The sequence below is a fragment of the Saccopteryx leptura genome, chromosome 4 (genome assembly GCF_036850995.1).
Source record: "Saccopteryx leptura isolate mSacLep1 chromosome 4, mSacLep1_pri_phased_curated, whole genome shotgun sequence".
NCBI lineage: Eukaryota > Metazoa > Chordata > Mammalia > Chiroptera > Emballonuridae > Saccopteryx > Saccopteryx leptura.
Genome location: NC_089506.1, coordinates 105,455,920 through 105,473,761, shown reverse-complemented (window position 1 = coordinate 105,473,761; position 17,842 = coordinate 105,455,920). Strand labels below are relative to the sequence as shown.

General features: G+C 36.6%; 1 long non-coding RNA gene across 2 annotated transcripts in view; it reads left to right on the top strand.

The window, feature by feature from the left end:
- Window positions 1-17,566, top strand: part of LOC136402909 (uncharacterized) — a 92,654-nt gene extending 75,088 nt beyond the window's left edge. For both annotated transcript variants that reach the window (XR_010751052.1, XR_010751051.1), the window contains exons 4-5: window positions 15,254-15,316; window positions 17,015-17,566. This is a non-coding gene — a long non-coding RNA (uncharacterized lncRNA). The remainder of the gene's footprint in view (window positions 1-15,253; window positions 15,317-17,014) is intronic.
- The last annotated feature ends 276 nt before the right edge of the window (window positions 17,567-17,842 follow it).

Below are 17,842 nucleotides of genomic sequence, written 5' to 3'. Positions count from 1 at the left end.
TATGAGAAAGCAGTCAATGAACAACTAAGGTGTCGCAACGAAAAACTAATGATAGATGCTTCTCATCTCTCTCTGTTCCTGTCTGTCTGTCCCTATCTATCCCTCTCTCTGACTCTCTCTCTCTCTCTCTCTCTGTCTCTGTAAAAAAAAAAAAAAAAAAAAAGTTTATTGAGAGAGCTTAAACATCAAATAAGTTTATCTTAATGAACATTTATACTCAATGTAAATATTCAGATTTTTACTTATTAAATATTTATTTTCTTTTTCTCTAGTAAATTGAAATTTAAAGATATTTGCTTATCTCAGAGTTAAATATATATTATGAAATACACATTCTGAACAGAACTTAGAAGACTAGTAATGTTTCTATCTATTTCCTTATAAGGGAAAGGGGAAAGTAGCAAAACGTGTGAATTAAGATTCTGTAATCCTGGGTCGCAAAATGCACTCAATCATAATTTTAAAAGTAGGAAATCTTACAGATGACCAACCTATTCCTTGGGTAACTCAGAAAACAGAAACTCAAAGTAATTTATTATATATGAAAGATTAGTATGTTAATTCTATGCTTTCTAACTTTATGTTCTTATTTTCTCTTTTTCTTTTATTAAAATGTTTTAAGATTTTTGTATGACAAGTCAAAGATATGAAGGCCTTATTCGCTTTTTATATCCCAGAATTTAACTTCAGAGTAAGAGCAAAATTATTGTAGTTATAAATCTTATAGATGCAAACATAAATCAAAATTTTTTATTAAAATTTGAAGGCAAGTGTTTTCTTCACCATTTATTTCTTATCTGTTGGTGTTTTATAAGTCATTCAACTAAAAATTGATGTTCAGGTTAAAACGAGTTTGTGTAGGGTGCCATACTTCTGGTCTTATTTCGTACCAGGAATATCTTATCCTTTTCTCTATCACCATGCAGAAGATCTATAAAATAAAAGTAGTTCTTAATGAATTATTTCTGATTATAATTTTCAGTTTTAGAAACCCTAAAAGTATATTAGATGTAATTTAAGAAATTGTATTCAGGGATTTTCTTTTTAAATTCTGATTTGAGGATAAAGAAAATACAGTGTATCCGTAAAGTCATGATGCACTTTTGACCGGTCATAGGAAAGCAACAAAAGATGATAGAAATGTAAAATCTGCACCAAATAAAAGGAAAACCCTCCCAGTTTCTGTAGGATGATGTGACAGCATGCGCAGATGATGATGTAACACCGTGTATACAGCGGAGCAGCCCACGGCCATGCCAGTCGAGATGTGGACGGTACAGAGGAAAGTTCAGTGTGTTCTGTGGCTCGCTAAATTCAAATCCGTGACCAAAGTGCAACATGAATATCAGCACGTTTATAATGAAGTGCCACCACATAGGAATAACATTACTCTGTGGGATAAGCAGTTGAAGGAAACCAGCAGTTTGGTGGAGAAACCCCGTTCTGGTAGGCCATCAGTCAGTGACGAGTCTGTAGAGGCTATATGGGATAGCTACGTAAGGAGTCCTAGAAAATCTGTGCGTGAGCCCACATCGAACTGCACTGAATAGGTATGAAACTGGGAGAGTTTTCCTTTTATTTGGTGCAGATTTCACATTTCTATTGTCTTTTGTTGCTTTCCTGTGCCCGGTCAAAAGTGCACCATGACTTTACGGACACACAGTATATAAGACTAAGCTATCATTTTAAAGAACAATCTCACTTTTTTCCCAGCTTTTTTTTTTCCAAAATAAAGAAGCACTACTATACCATATTGTTAAAATTAAATGCCAGCTTTCACATGTAAATAGTATTGCCTGGTGCTTCTAAAAATCATTCATCGAGCTCTTAACCTGTTTTCTTTATTTCATTTCAACCATTTTATGGAAGACTGTAACAAGTATATGATAGTTTTTGGTTATCTAATATAAAAATATTACCAGGTCTAACACATAGATTCTTATAGAAATAGTTACCAAATGAATTACATAGTTTGTCCAATATTTTCCAGAGCAACCCAGGATTTGATTTTTTGTTTTGTTTTTCTAAATGAATTTGAAGTCTAAGTTTAGGAAATTAGATTTAAGCTGCTTTCTAATGACAGAAAGCTTGCATTTTACGTTTACTAGGTGAATCTTTTTATCTCAGTGCTCCAGCTATGAAGAAGGACCATTTGGGGCTATAATAGATAAAAGAAAACTTTCTTGTTTTAATCCTGAGAATAAATTAAAGAAAAATTAAAATATTGGGAGAGTAAGAAAATATTGCATTGAAATTTATTATAACAGTATGCAGCTTCTTTTCATTAGAAAAGAGGAAATAGCCTCTCAGTACCTGTTGAAACTCATTAGGTAAGATAACAGGACAGAGTTTTATTTGTAAAAGTTAATATACACATAAAAAGCAAATAGTAAAATAAAATTCTGATATTAATGTGGCTGTTTATTTTGCAAGGAAGAAATAGTTATACACGTGTGTATTGGTTTCATTTTTTCGATCTTCTTTGGGGGGAAAAATCCCTAATCTTTTTTATTCAGGTTTCTTTTTAAATTGATGCCAAATCCAATATTGAGCATCTTAAATATGTTACTTTGGAGTATGGATTGAGTTTGGTGCTAACTCAAAGGATTGCAGGCAAGTATCCAGGAGACAGGCAGAATATTTTATTCATCAAATTAGTTTGCATTCTATATTCAGATGCAAATCTCTTAAGAGCACACGTGTTGATAATGTGATAGTAGATTTGAAAATATAGCCATAGACTAAATTCTGTATTTAGCAGTAAAGATTTTCTTTATTTTATATTCTTTGGATGTCATAGGATTATTGATGTTTTAATCCACTAAGTATCACTACTGATACAAGACCAGGGGTTATTCATAATTAGATTAGCAAGATAATGCTTTAATAAGCTATAATCTCTAAATTAATGTATTTATTTAGATGTTGACATTCTAATTCAATTTTTTTCCTTTTGCAGGTGGATATTACTATCCCTTATTCATGGAAAAAGTTTTATTCTTTAAAGTGTTTTTTATTGAATATTCACAGAAGGGAGGAAAATTAATTTCCTATACTTTTGAGGTAGATTTGGCTCTAGTTAAGTATTTAAACATATTACTTGCATATCTAGGAGAAGAAAATTGCATCTCATTTATCCATACATATTAACCTGTAAATGTATTAGCAATATGAACAAGAATTTTAAATATAAGAAGAAAAAACAGGTGGACTAAGATAGCCAGAACTTCAAAACACCAGCCAAATGTCGGGTCCCAAAATTTAAATATTAACTTTGTGCTAACAAGTGGTATAGTTGATTTTCTGTTATATGAAAAATTATATATATAAAATCTCACATAGAGTATGGACCAGCCCAGCCATAATATATTTTTGGGATTTTAGCACATTGAAAGAATAGTGAATTATCTACTTTAATTTTCTAATATTGTAAAAAGCAGCTAATAAATATACTCTTTTAAGAAGTCGTCCATGTGTTTATTATAGTGTTTATAATAAAAGATTGGAAGAGTTAAACTAACAAAAAGCTGATTTAATAACATGTTGAATACTGTATAGCTATTTTAATTAATATAATTACATTTAATGAGCTAGAAAGTTGTTCAGATTAAATGAAAAAGGTGACCAAAAAGTATAAACAGACTAATTAGAAGAATACATTTGCTAAACTAATCATTACTGGTTTACTATGGGTGTGAGATAAAATCTTACAGTGAGGGGGTGTACTGTGAATAGCATGTATGATTTTTGTGAATGGGGGAAAGTTTGGGTTTTTGGTTTTTTTTAAGGAGACTAAGAAAATCCTTGAAAAAGAAAAAAAAAACAATTATTTGAGGCAGCCTTACCACCATGTAATCACCCCATTTGGAAATCTGTAAATGGAAGTCCTACTAGGTTCAGGAGCTGTAGAAGTGATAAGGATTAGTGATCATGGGAAGATAATTTTTTTTTTTTTGTATTTTTCTGAAGCTAGAAACCGAGAGAGACAGTCAGACAGACTCCCGCGTGCGCCCGACCGGGATCCACCCGGCACGTCCACCAGGGGGCGATGCTCTGCCCCTCCAGGGCGTGGCTCTGTTGCTACCAGAGCCACTCTAGCGCCTGGGGCAGAGGCCAAGAAGCCATCCCCAGCGCCCGGGGCCATCTTTGCTCCAATGGAGCCTCGGCTGTGGGAGGGGAAGAGAGAGACAGAGAGGAAGGAGAGGGGGAGGGTGGAGAAGCAAATGGGTTGTTCTCCTGTGTGCCCTGGCTGGGAATCGAACCCGGGACTTCTACACGCCAGGCCGATGCTCTACCACTGAGCCAACCGGCCAGGGCCGGGAAGGTAATTTTTAAAAATTATATCTTTTCAAAAAAAAATTATATCATTTCATAAGTGTCATTTTAAAATAAACTTCAGTGGAGCAACCTACCCTGTGTTCTCAAAGGAGTGTTAAAAAGGAATTGTTGAATTTGTTGAGAGGTTTTGCTGTCGTTTCCACACTTCCAGCCCCTAAAATCTCTAAAGGTAAGTATAAGAAAAGTAGTAGGTAGCCTGACCTGTGGTGGCACAGTGGACAAAGCGTCAATCTGGAAATGCTGAGGTCGCCGGTTCGAAACCTTGGGCTTGCCTGGTCAAGGCACATATGGGAGTTGATGCTTCCAGCTCCTCCCCCCTTCTCTCTCTCTCCTCTTTCTCCCTCTCTGTCTCTCTCTCCTCTCTAAAAATAAATAAATAAAAACAACAAAAAAAAAGTAGGTAAATACTTTAATTTTGAAACTATAAAAATAAACTATGTAAAGAAAAATCTGGTTTATAGTTATATTTAATAGCACAATGACTGACTTTCAGATCTAAAAATTAAGGATTTTCCTGTTTAAAAAGTTTAATTTTAAACTTTAGTATAATAGTGATACATAAGCATAGAAACCTTAGAAAAGGCAAAAAAATTTATTTAAAGCTTAGTTTTACCACCCAATGGCACTACTATTATTAGGCTTAGGTTATCCCTTCCAGTTGTATAGTTGGTTTAGCAAATTGGTTTTCTTAATCCAATTCATAACTGTGCCAGGGACTAGAGGAGCATTTCTTCTAGAGAAGAGAGAGAGGATATGTGTTCTGGATCAGAAGTTTTTTCTTCACATTTATAAAATGTACCTGAAAAATACATAATATTTAACTATAAAATGCCTAAAATGTCTTAAGATATTTTAGTAAACTTGAGCATACAAGAAGACGCATTTTGTTTACGCTGTGGCTTCCTCTGCCACACTTGGCATGTCATTCCCATGTGTATTTTTTCATATGATGTGAGAGGCATTCTGATGCGAGGAAAGTCATTGAAGGGTTTTGTTTTTGTTTTACGGGGACAGAGAGAATGATAGATAGGGACAGACAGGAACAGAGAGAGATGAGAAGCATCAATCAGTTTTTCGTTGTGACACCTTAGTTCATTGATTGCTTTCTCATATGTGCCTTGACCACAGGTCTTCAGCAGACTGAGTAACCCCTTGCTCGAGCCAGCGACCTTGGGTCTAGCTGGTGAGCTCGGGGTCTCGAACCTGGGTCTTCTGCATCCCAGTCCAACGCTCTATCCACTGCACCACCGCCTGGTCAGGCGTCATTGAAGGGTTTTAAACAGCAGAGTAAGAAAAGTTAATATGTGTACAGCTCAAATTTGCTCAAAGAGAAATACATATTAAATTATGAGTTTGTTTTTTTGTACCCCAGTCATCACATCAAATTTATCAAAAGCTGAGCTGTTTTGAAAGTGGAATTCAAGTTTGGTGTTAAAACATAAGCATATTTCAGTTCAAACATGACGGGTTAATAAAATGTAAACGACAAAAATATGAGTTCACAGTATATGATCTGTGTTACAGTGACCAATTTAGAATGTAAGCAAAAGTGGTATATCTCAACCTGTTTTTCTCACATGCTAATATTTTATAATTTAAAACTCTTGCCTGACCTGTGGTGGCGCAGTGGATAAAGCGTCGACCTGGAAATGCTGAGGTCGCCGGTTCGAAACCCTGGGCTTGCCTGGTCAAGGCACATATGGGAGTTGATGCTTTCAGCTCCTCCCCCCTTTTCTCTCTCTGTCTCTCCTCCCTCTCTCTCTCTCTCTCTCTCTCTCTGTCTCTCTCTCTCTCTCTCTCTCTGTCTCTCCCCCTCTCTCTCCTCTCTAAAAATGAATAAATAAATAATAAAAATAATAAAAAATAAAACTTGAGAGCTAGTAGTTAAATTTATAAAGGCAGGTTTAGAATCTGAAATTTTGGCTAATAGAATAAAGAAGCTATATTGAGAGTCTAAAATTTTAAGGGGGCCTGTGGTGGCGCAGGGGTTAAAGAGTCGACAAGGAATGCTGAGGTCACCAGTTTGAAACCCTGGGCTTGCCCCATTAAGGCACATATGGGAGTTGATGCTTCCTGGTCCTCCCCCCCCCCCCTCCTTTCTTTCTCACTCTCTCTTTGTCTCTCCTCTCTAAAATGCATAAAGTCTTTAAAAAGTAAAATAATCTAAAGGGAAGAGTGTCATCAAAACAGGCCGCCTTTATCAGCGCTATTGTGGATATTAGGTCCTTTGAAATGATAGGAAAAATGCCCAAATAGGTATTAATGGGCCGGATAGGTCCGTAATGGTTATTGTAACACTTTTGAATAGTTATGTGTTCATGTTTAAAACTCAAGGAATTTGGTGGGGAGGGGGGGGTGTTTTGTTTGTTATTAAGAGAAACATCAATCCACCCATTCATACACTCATTGGTTTCTCTCATGCACTTTGACCCAGAATCAAACCCATAACCTTCAGCGTATTGGATGTTCTGACCAAATGAACTTACTGGGCAAAAATTGATCATTATTTCTTCAAAGTTCTACATAGTTATATACTCTTCAGAAAAAAATTGTAATGATTTTACAAGATTTCCTATATTAAGAAAACATTCCTAAAAATAATTTCTTCACAATAATCTTTCTTATTTTCAACAATACCAGCTTGTCTTAGTTTCTGGATAGCCAAAATAGGTAATTTAATTTGGAGTTTAATTTAATTTGGAAATGTTCAACAGATTTAAAGATGATTCAGGTTAATATTGCTAATCTTGTTCCCCAAACCATTCTTCATTAGGAATCTTTGTGTGTGTGGCTCATGTCAGGCCACAGAGAATATGGATGTGAAGAGGCCATTCAGAAAATGAGTAAATATGATGTGTTCCAATGTATTAAGGAATAATTGAAAAAAGACAATTTTGAGACTTGTTCTGTATTGCACTAGATGACAAAACTTGGGAGATCACATTTCAGGGATGCAAATATGAATTCTTAAAACAAGCAAGGGTTTTATACGCACTGGATGTATGCATTCGACTGCTTGAACCAAGAAAGAACCTTTAAAATGAAATAAGGGGGAAAGTGAGCTTTAAAGACATTTGAAATGAAGCACATCTGCTTGAACAAACCCTGCCTTTAAAATGTGTGCTAGCAAAGGATTTTTTACTAAAGAAAGTTATAGGGGAACTTCTGGATATTTTGTTTTAAGACAGTTTGTACTGAAAATAGTCATTGTTTTAACAGAACTATCTAGAAAAGGTACTCTTTTCAAGATCAAGGTTTCAATTTCATTAAATACTAGAGTTGGAGCATAAATTTTTTTTATTAGTAAAAGCTTTTATGAGTTGGCATTTGTTTTCAAGGAGAGTTACTTCTTGAAGGTTCTTAGACAAATCCAATACAGAACTGGATCATTACATTTCGTCAAAGGAGAATAAAGTTGAAAAAATTGGATAAATTAACGAATCAATTCTGAGAAAGTTAATTTAAATCATACAATTTTGATTTGAGGAGACTTGGGTTATAGTGTCAGTGGACTATTCTTTGGTGTTTATATTCTAAGATGTTTGGATATTAATAAGACTGAAGGTTCATAGCTTGGTCTTAGAATTACCACTCTTGAGTTCTCTTCCTGTAGTTAAATATAGGGGAATTCAGTTTCAATTGGAGCTGTTCTCATCTTACCAGGCACATGCTAGGTGTTCAGCTAAATATTAAATGTGATATTCCCAGGAATACCAATCTGAAATTGGCAGTGGATCTAATTGATTCTGGCATCAAATATGCAGGAAATGGTCATTCTATATCTCTTTACCAGTCTTTTGAGCCCAAATCGTCGTTGAGACTTGATTAAACAATGTTATGACTTGGCTATAAAGATGAATTTTATGACATCTTTTAATGCAGCCATCTTAGTTTTTACAGTTCAAGAACTTTTCAGCCTACTCCGGTTCTCTTCCAAAGTATATGAGATTCTTAATATGAGAGAATTGTACATAGATTTATGAACATCAGTCCTGGCACATGTGTTAATGTTTATTTGCCACTCTGGGAAATAGGCCAGTAAATTTTTATTGTTTATTTTGACTGGTTAATTTAATAAAAATGGCCCAAATCAATCAAACCATTTTAATACCCCATAGGGTTGTTGATGATTTTTTAAAGAGCATATAGAAACCACTCAAGCTTTAGGTGCTGCTATTAGTGATAGAAATAATAACACATTGTTTAATCCTTTGCCAGAAATTTTATTTAATAACCCATTTAATTCTCATAACTCTCTTATGAGGGAGGTACATCATTATCCTCACATTATAAGTAAGGAAGCTAAGTCACATGGAAATAGCATGCCTAATGTCACATAACTAGTAAGTGCAATCAGGATTCAAGCTCAGGTGGTTTAATTGCAGAGCTCAGGCTCTTAGAAATTATATCTACATCCTCTGTCCTATAGCCAACAAAAGGTAGGGGAGACAAAACTTAACAAATATTAAGCCATGAAATGCACAAAACAGTAGGGGTACCTTCCAAAGAATGTTTTCAAGATAGGTTTGTAGCCTGACCTGTGGTGGCACAATGGATAAAGTGTTGATCCAGAATGCTGAGGTTGCCAGTTCAAAACCCTGGGCTTGCCTGGTCAAGGCATATACATAGCAGGAAGCATTAACTCCCTGCTCCTCTCTCTCCTCTTCAAAATTGAATAATTTTTTTAAATGATAGGTTTGTATATGGTAGTGCTATGCCGAGCACAAATTATTTTCTCAAATATTCCATGGTGGTGGTACTGTCCCACTACAAGGAAGCATGTTTTTAAAAGTGTGTGTTTATGTAACACTGCATGCACATGGCTGTTTTATGTGCCCGTGTCCTGTGTATGTGTATATATGTGTGTGGGGGGGAGGGGGTCCATGGATATACTTGCAGATAGTGAATTCAGTCAGCTCTTATGGAGTTATTTTATATCCTACTGCTCAAGGTCATTACCAAGGTCTGATTTTTCACACGTGTCTGCCTCCTGAGGGTACATGTTACCATGTGATGCACAGAGTTAGTCACTACTGCAGATACTGGCATGCTGGGAGCTTGTCAAAAAGTGATTTGAATTTCTGGAAACTGAAGAACTGAAATTCAAAAAGTTTGACATCTGGTATTTATTACATAAATGGGTTAATGTAATAGTTGTCCCCTGAGAAAACTGCCCCTGCCCAACTGTCTAGAGTAAGTCTACACAAGCCATATGTCATACTTGGTTACATTGTTTTTAAGGCATTTATAGCATCAAACATTGTCATCTCACTTAAGCACACTTGTCTTTGGAAGCTCATCAAAATCTTAAAGAAAATCTTTTGTAACTAAAAGGTTGCAAACTACATAATGCATCTATATAGTAAACTTATTTTGGAGATTACCTACCTCTAAGCTATCATACGCATTTTTAGTATTGCCTGTCAACTTAAAGAATTGCACTTCTGGAAAGCCATAATAATTATTACCTTCATTCTGTCTCAGATCAAGTCCAGGCAGTATAGCCTTCAGAAATATTCCTAGGTGTGACCTCAGACAGACAACCTCCTCCCATCCTCTCCATACACACACACACACAAAAAAAAAATAAACTCCCTTTACTGTATCACCCTTATAATTTAATACTGTTTATGATACATCATCATATTGTGATTATTTTCTTATTTTTTTAGCCTGTGAACCAGAAGGTTTGAGCCCAGAGACTATCTTAGCTCATTTGGTGACTAATGTAGCTGATAACCTCACATAGCACTCAGTAATATGTTAGTTCCCTTATTACAGATAGAATACAGTGATACCAATTTTGATATGGCTGCTCAAAACAATTAACTGATGAAATAGCCAGAAATTAGGTATTACTTTTCAGTGGGATTCTCCCAGGCTCAATTTAGTCAAATCTATATGGATCACCTGTATCATAACTACATTGAAGGATTAAAAGGAATGAGAAACATGAAATAGTACTTGCCAGGTAATACAGTTTTATATGTAAAAGAAGTCTTTGTAAGGGCTCTTTAGTTCTCATTGAGATGTTGTTCTAGTTAAAGAATAATTTCACAGCATTTTTTATCTCATAATGAGGAATTTTGACAATATATCTGATGTAAGTCTTAAGAAAAATTGTCTTTAGCAGACTGAGGTGGATTCCCAGATGTTCTTTCCGAGAATTTACAAGAAAGCGCTATGGAGGTCAGGAATTCCGATTGGCTTTGCAATCATGTCATAATTCAGGGTGTTGTAAAGTATTAAGTAATATTTAAACTGTTAAAATTAATTATTTTTCTGCTTTATCCATGGCATTCAGATACTCTGCCTTACATTGGGAAATAATCTGGCTTCTGGGCTCTACTTTTGTTTAGGAAACCAAAAGTGAACTGAATCTCTACCTTAATACCCTGCTTGCTGTATGTAGCCTCTTGGATCGATTTCGGTTGGTGGCCTCTATTGCTTTTCATACTTAATTCCTCCCATATTGGGCATAATCCTCCTGTGAGAAAAATACTTGGATGTTTTATAGTTGCCACATGTATTCCTTGATAATTTACCTGATATGTCTGCTACTTTAAGTTATTTTTATTTTTAAGAAGCTTTCTAAAATTAAGTATTTACTGCCAGATAATACTCATTACCCTCCTTATTTATAGACAATGAAAAAACCAAAAATAGTGTTGCATTAGAATAGGATTTTGACATCAAGATTCCAAAATACAACACATGGCACAGTGCCAGAACTTAGTTAGCATTAAATAGATAATTATTCTTGAATAAATCCAGAGACTTGTGGAAGAAAATATAAGAATGATGAAATCATCTTAAAATATCTTCAGTCTTGCATAAATATTTGATATTAGCCCTGGAGAGGTCTAAAGAGGTTGGAAATCCATTTCGTGTTTTTTTTAATAAATGTAATTTTTATATTGTTTTATTTCCTGTCTTAGATTATATGAAATCATGCTTTTTAAATTTTCTTAATTTATTCATTTGTACCATAGAATATTACAATATATGGTACCTGATATATTATTTCAAGTAACAATTTCTTTACAGATTTAAGAACAGCATCAAAATTAAAACATCTGACACATAGCTGATATCTAATAAACATTTACATTAATATTGAATGAATTAACTGATTTACATAACATGGTTTTAAAAGGTAAGTTTGAATTTTTAGGATTCTGTTATCAGCAAATTATAATTTTAGAGACTTTTTTCAAAGTGTTTAAATATTCAATATTTTTATATTTTTCAGTTGGTTAGATGAAAATCCTTATAGAAATAGTAAAATAAATTTTTTAGATTAAATCTTTTTAGGCTATGCTTTTGGTTTTGTTATTTGCTCCTGTGGAAAAGAAGGTGTTTAGCCTGACCAGGTGGTGATGCAATGGATAAATCATCGGCCTGGGATGCTGAGGACCTAGGTTCAAAACCCCAAGGTTGTTGGCTTGAGCAAGGGGTCACTGGCTCAGCTGTAGCCCCCTGGTCAAGGCACACATGAGAAAGCAATCAATAAACAGACATACCTCAACTATGAGTTGATACTTCTCCCTTCCTGTCTGTCTGTCTCTCACTGAAAAAAGAAAAAAAATTTTGTTTGATAAAGGCATGTTTGAAAAAGTAACTGAATTAGGGTTTACACGAAATAAGAATAATATAGAAAGTCAAGTAAGTAATATAAATTAGAAATAAAAATGTCCATTAGATTAATTTGATGATTCTAGACATGAAAATCTAAATTGTCTCAATGAAACTTCCATCATGTCAGTCTCATTCAGTAATGTATATACATTCATCCAATAAGTTACTATGCTCAAATTCACTTGCCTCTGATACCAGTCTCTTCAATGTCATCAATATACAAGCACGTAAGAAAGCTAAAATTTTCCACTGGTTTAGAAAACCATGAAATGAAGCAGAACAAAAGGTTATAATGCAGTAAAATTTATATTTTTGAATTTTATGCTAGAGAATATGCTAAGAAGTGTTTAGGTAGCTTGCTTACGTTTTCAGAGGAATAATCATGTAAGTAGAAGCTTAAACTGTTCCTACTCCAGAGAACTTAAGTGGGGTCATATACTTAAAAATTGGCTTTTCTTCTAGTGTGACCATAACAAAGTTGCTGTCTCTCCAGGCCTCAGTTTTAAATAAGAGGTTGAATTTGGTTATCTTGTTTCAAGTTTTTATAATCCTAGAACAGTTAGTCTTCTCTATAGGGTGGGGCAAAAGTAGGTTTATAGTTGTTCATGTGGAAAATTAATAATATAAGGATAAACTTTCACATATTCACAACTATAAACTACTCCCCCCCCCCCCATGAACACTGACACATTACTCATAAAAGCAAAGGGAAAAGTAAAATCTTACCGATTTATGGGGAAACTTCAATATCACATTAAAGTTCTGGAAAGTTATGTTTAACTTTGCCATAATAGGAAAATAATTTAGGTTTGTTTCTCCTACCATTTATCAGACCAATACCTTGATATATGAGATGAGCACCAAAAGAACAAACAACCCCACTGGAATTTAGAGAGGGAGAGGCACTATAAGTGAAAAATAATAAATTTTTAAAGGTTTATCAGATAAAGCATTTACTTGAATTAATAGGACAATTATTTAGCTAACTACATAATTAGATTTAGCTAGCTGAAGTTTACAATCTTAAACTTGGAATATTTTCTAAAACAGCAATTTCAACATATTTTCTTCTCTTAAATAGTGTTATTTAGCCCTGGCCGGTTGGCTCAGTGGTAGAGCGTCGGCCTGGTGTGCAGAGGTCCGGGGTTCAATTCCCGGCCAGGGCACACAGGAGAAGTGCCCATCTGCTTCTCCACCCCTCCCCCTCTCCTTCCTCTCTGTCTCTCTCTTCCCCTCCCGCAGCCAAGGCTCCATTGGAGCAAAGATGGCCCAGGCTCTGGGGATGGCTCCTTGGCCTCTGCCCCAGGCGCTAGAGTGGCTCTGGTCACGACAGAGCGATGCCCCGGAGGGGCAGAGCATCGCCCCCTGGTGGGCAGAGCATCGCCCCTGGTGGGCGTGCCGGGTGGATCCCGGTCGGGTGCATGCGGGAGTCTGTCTGTCTCTCCCCGTTTCCAGCTTCAGAAAAATACAAAAAAAAAAAAAATACTGTTATTTAAGTCAACTAAGAATTCAATTTGGCCTGACCAGGCGGTGACACAGTGCATAGAGCATTGGACTGGGATGCGGAAGTACCCAGGTTTGAGACCCCAAGGTCGCCGGCTTGAGCGAGGGCTCATCTGGTTTGAGCAAAGCTCACTAGCTTGGACCCAGGGTCGCTGGCTCGAGCAAGGGGTTACTCAGTCTGCTGAAGGCCTGCAGTCAAGGCACATATGAGAAAGCAATCAATGAATAACTAAGGTGTCACAAAGAAAAACTGATGATTGATGCTTCTCATCTCTTTCCGTTCCTGTCTGTCCCTATCTCTCCCTCTGACTCTCTGTCTCTGTAAAAAAAAAGAAAAAGGAAATAAAAAATTCAATTTGAAGAATTCCAGTTTCCTTTAAGCAAAATCTCAGTTTACTTCAAACTCAACAAAATCATATTGTCATGATTTCACAACACATTTGAAAGATGTACCCTCTAAAGCAGTGGTCCCCAATCCCTGGGCCACAGACCAGTACCGGTCCATAGGCCATTTGGTACCAGTCCGCAGAGAAAGAATAAATAACTTACATTATTTTTTGTTTTATTTATATTTAAGTCTGAACGATGTTTTATTTTTTTAAAATGACCAGATTCCCTCTGTTACATCCGTCTAAGACTCACTCTTGACGTTTGTCTCGGTCACGTGATACATTTATCTGTCCCACCCTAAAGGCCGGTCCATGAAAATATTTTCTGACATTAAACCCGTCTGTGGCCCAGAAAAGGTTGGGGACCATTGCTCTAAAGGATTTGAATAACCAACTTTAGTTTTAATCTCTTGGTTATAAACAAGGTCATATATTATACTTGCAATATCTCCTACTGTCAGAAGGATTAGATTATCAAGATTGGTGACCGTTTCAATTATGGTTATGTTACATATATGTGGTATAGTGCGACAGTTTTATTCATGCAAATCTATTTTTAAATAGTAAAAATCTGAAGTGTTGATAATTTGAGATTTCAAGTTCTGTAAATGAGTGAATATAATTTTAATTCATCAAAAAGTTATTAAATTATACTTTAAAATGCCTTAAAATATTTCTGCTTGTATTTTTTTCTCTTTTTTTCTCTTTCTGCTTGCATTTTAAGTGAGATCATCTTTTATTATTAAGGGCCTATTCTATGCCCAGTATTTCACTGTAGTCTTCAAAAAAAAAATAGCCTCTATTAGCAAAAAACTTTTAGCCTAGATAGGAATATTATACTCACATAAACAGATAAAGAATATTTGACTATGAAGTCTGTCTTGCTGACTTGAAGTGCAGCAGAAGCTCAAAGGAAATGTAGACATAGACTCATCAGAGAAGACTTAGAGGAGGTGGAAGATGAGCCAGGCTTAAAAATAGATTATATTATCCTGACCTGTGGTGGCTCAGTGAGATAGGGTGTTGACCTGGAACTCTGAGGTCACCAGTTCGAAACCCTGGGCTTGCCTGGTCAGGTACATGTGGAAGTTGATGCTTCCTGCTCCAACCCCCTTCTCTCTCTCACACACTCTCTCTCTCTCTCCCTCTGTTTCCCTCTCTCTCTCTCCTCTCTGAAAATTGAATAAATAAAGTCTTTTTAAAAAGTAGATTAATTCAGTAAAATGAAGGAATTGTATACTTTTCAATTGCAGGATCATGAATCAAGGTATTATCAGGTAGGAAAGAGTTTAGATACACTAGATTGAAAGCAGAATTTGAATTGGTGAATAGGTAGGGTAATGAGTGTAACCATGTTTGATATTGTTCTCTTTCCTTTACCAAAGGTGCCCTCATTTCTAAAAGAAGAAAACAAGTATCTGGATTGCCTGGAGCCCTTGATAGCCAAGGTGTGATTATTTGAAGGGGGGGACCACAATCTGTAAGAAATATTGAAAGGAAATCTAGGCTTAAATTAGACAATTTTACCCTAAACATTAGAGGGTCTATGGCTTGTAACTCAGCAAATCAAATGAGAAATCTTGAGAGGAAAGGGTTACATAGAAAATTTTTACTATTGGTATATTTTTTGCCGTTGTAAGACTGACTTTACCACCATGGGAATAATTGTGAATTAATACCAAAGTACCATTAAGCCAAATAGAAATACTACTTTTCCAAACCTCTAATTTGCACTCAAGCCTTAAGCTCAAGTTATTTACTCTTAGAATGTCCTTTTCCTCATCTTCAACTGTCTTAAATCTTAGGCTATCTACCCCCTGCATGAAGTTTCCTAGTTCATTTTCCTCCTCAGCCACAAATTTTATTTCTTTTTTGTGCTTCTATACCTTAGAACAATGAATACATCCTACCTTATGGGTAAGGACTATCTTCTTTTTTATTGTGTACTCTGCAAGCCTAACATAACAGGTGCTTGATAAATGGCATTGATGGCTGAAAATTGGCAGTAATGCCTTTATGATAAATTAATATCTTCTGGAAAGGCTAAATGCCAGCTAGATAAATGTAATGTCTAGACTCTTTCCCGGTACTTTAGGAGTCCTCTACCTTTTACTATTGATACTTATTGGGGTTCTTCTCATTCTCTGCTATTAACATTTATGCCTCAAGTTTTAGCTACCTTACAGTGTCCTTTTTATATATAAAAAAATTAAGTAAAAAACCTATCAGTGGGGTATAAATAGTTGGAAGGCCTGTGAAATTTTAATATCCCTTTTTGAGGGCCATTAGTGATATAATGGATCATGTAAAGTTTTCCAAAAAAAGTATTGTTTGTTTTCTGTTGGCTTTTATTTGTGTGTTTGAGGAGATAGGAGATAGTAGTGAAATGAAAAGCCCTTACATTAAAAAACTTATTTTCAAGAAACACCAGGCCCTGGCAGGTTGGCTCAGCGGTAGAGCGTCGGCCTGGCGTGCGGGGGACCCGGGTTTGATTCCCGGCCAGGGCACGTAGGAGAAGCGCCCATTTGCTTCTCTACCCCCCCCCCCTCCTTCTCGGTCTCTCTCTTCCCCTCCTGCAGCCAAGGCTCCATTGGAGCAAAGATGGCCCGGGCGCTGGGGATGGCTCCTTGGCCTCTGCCCCAGGCGCTAGAGTGGTTCTGGTCGCTGCAGAGCGACGCCCCGGAGGGGCAGAGCATCGCCCCCTGGTGGGCAGAGCTTCGCCCCTGGTGGGCGTGCCGGGTGGATCCCGGTCAGGCGCATGAGTCTGTCTGACTGTCTCTCCCCATTTCCAGCTTCAGAAAAATACAAAAAAAGAAAAAAGAAAAGAAACACCACTCCCATAATTACAGAAACAAATGTATTGAGTATCAATCAGCCTTAGTTCTTTAAAGTGAGTCTCTAAAGAAAACAGTATTTGTTTTCTACTAGGACATTGAAGTCACATTCATAATGTGACAATTCTTTTTATGTACCCAAGAGCTTTGGTGTAAAATCTATTAATATAACATGTCTTTTTACCAGAATCTAGGTATAAATTATGCTTAACATTTAGTCAAAAGTCAGGAATTTAACCATCAATTAAATAATGGTTCCTATGGCAAAGCAATATCGCTCTATATTGATTTACTTTATGATCTGTTTTCTAGGCATATATTATGACACCATCCACTGCCCCCCCCCCCACAAAAACAGGTGAGAACTGACTGGACCATGGGTACCTAGACCAGTTGGAGGAAGGACTGAGACTGGAAGCTGCAAACTTGTCTGTACTGAGCACTGTGCCTGACAACAGACCACTCTAGTGCAGGGCAGCAAATGCCGTATGAAATGGTCCCTCAACACAAAACTGTAAGTAATTACAGGGGGATTAGAAAACTGTCTCTGCTGACTCAATTTTTTTTAATGTCCTTTCTGTAATATGTGGCCTGTATGCTTGTAAATGAAGATACACTAAGTTGTCAAGTGGTGGAGTGGTTCGTGGGTGAGAACTTAAGCCAAAGTAGGATGCAGTGTTCCCCCAAATGAGACTTGGGACCTTTATCTCAAAATCTGAGGCAAAGTTACATGAACTGAGATAACTAGATTAGAATTAAGTTATTAGACCTTTGCCTGGAAAACCACTTTGAGGACTTTAGTCTTGATACAGCAAGGAATTGGGAGGCAGCATAGCCAGCCTCTTGAAACAACATAGTGGAATCTGACAAAGTTATGGAATTTTTGGAAAATAAATGTGTCAGTACTATGTATATAAGGGTTCTAAGAAATAACGTCTAGGCCCTGGCCGGTTGGCTCAGTGATAGAGCATCGGCCTGGCGTGCAGAGGTCCGGGGTTCCATTCCCGGCCAGGGCACACAGGAGAAGCGCCCATCCCCATCTGCTTCTCCACCCCTCCCCCTCTCCTTCCTCTCTGTCTCTCTCTTCCCCTCCCGCAGCCGAGGCTCCATTGGAGCAAAGATGGCCAGGGCGCTGGGGAT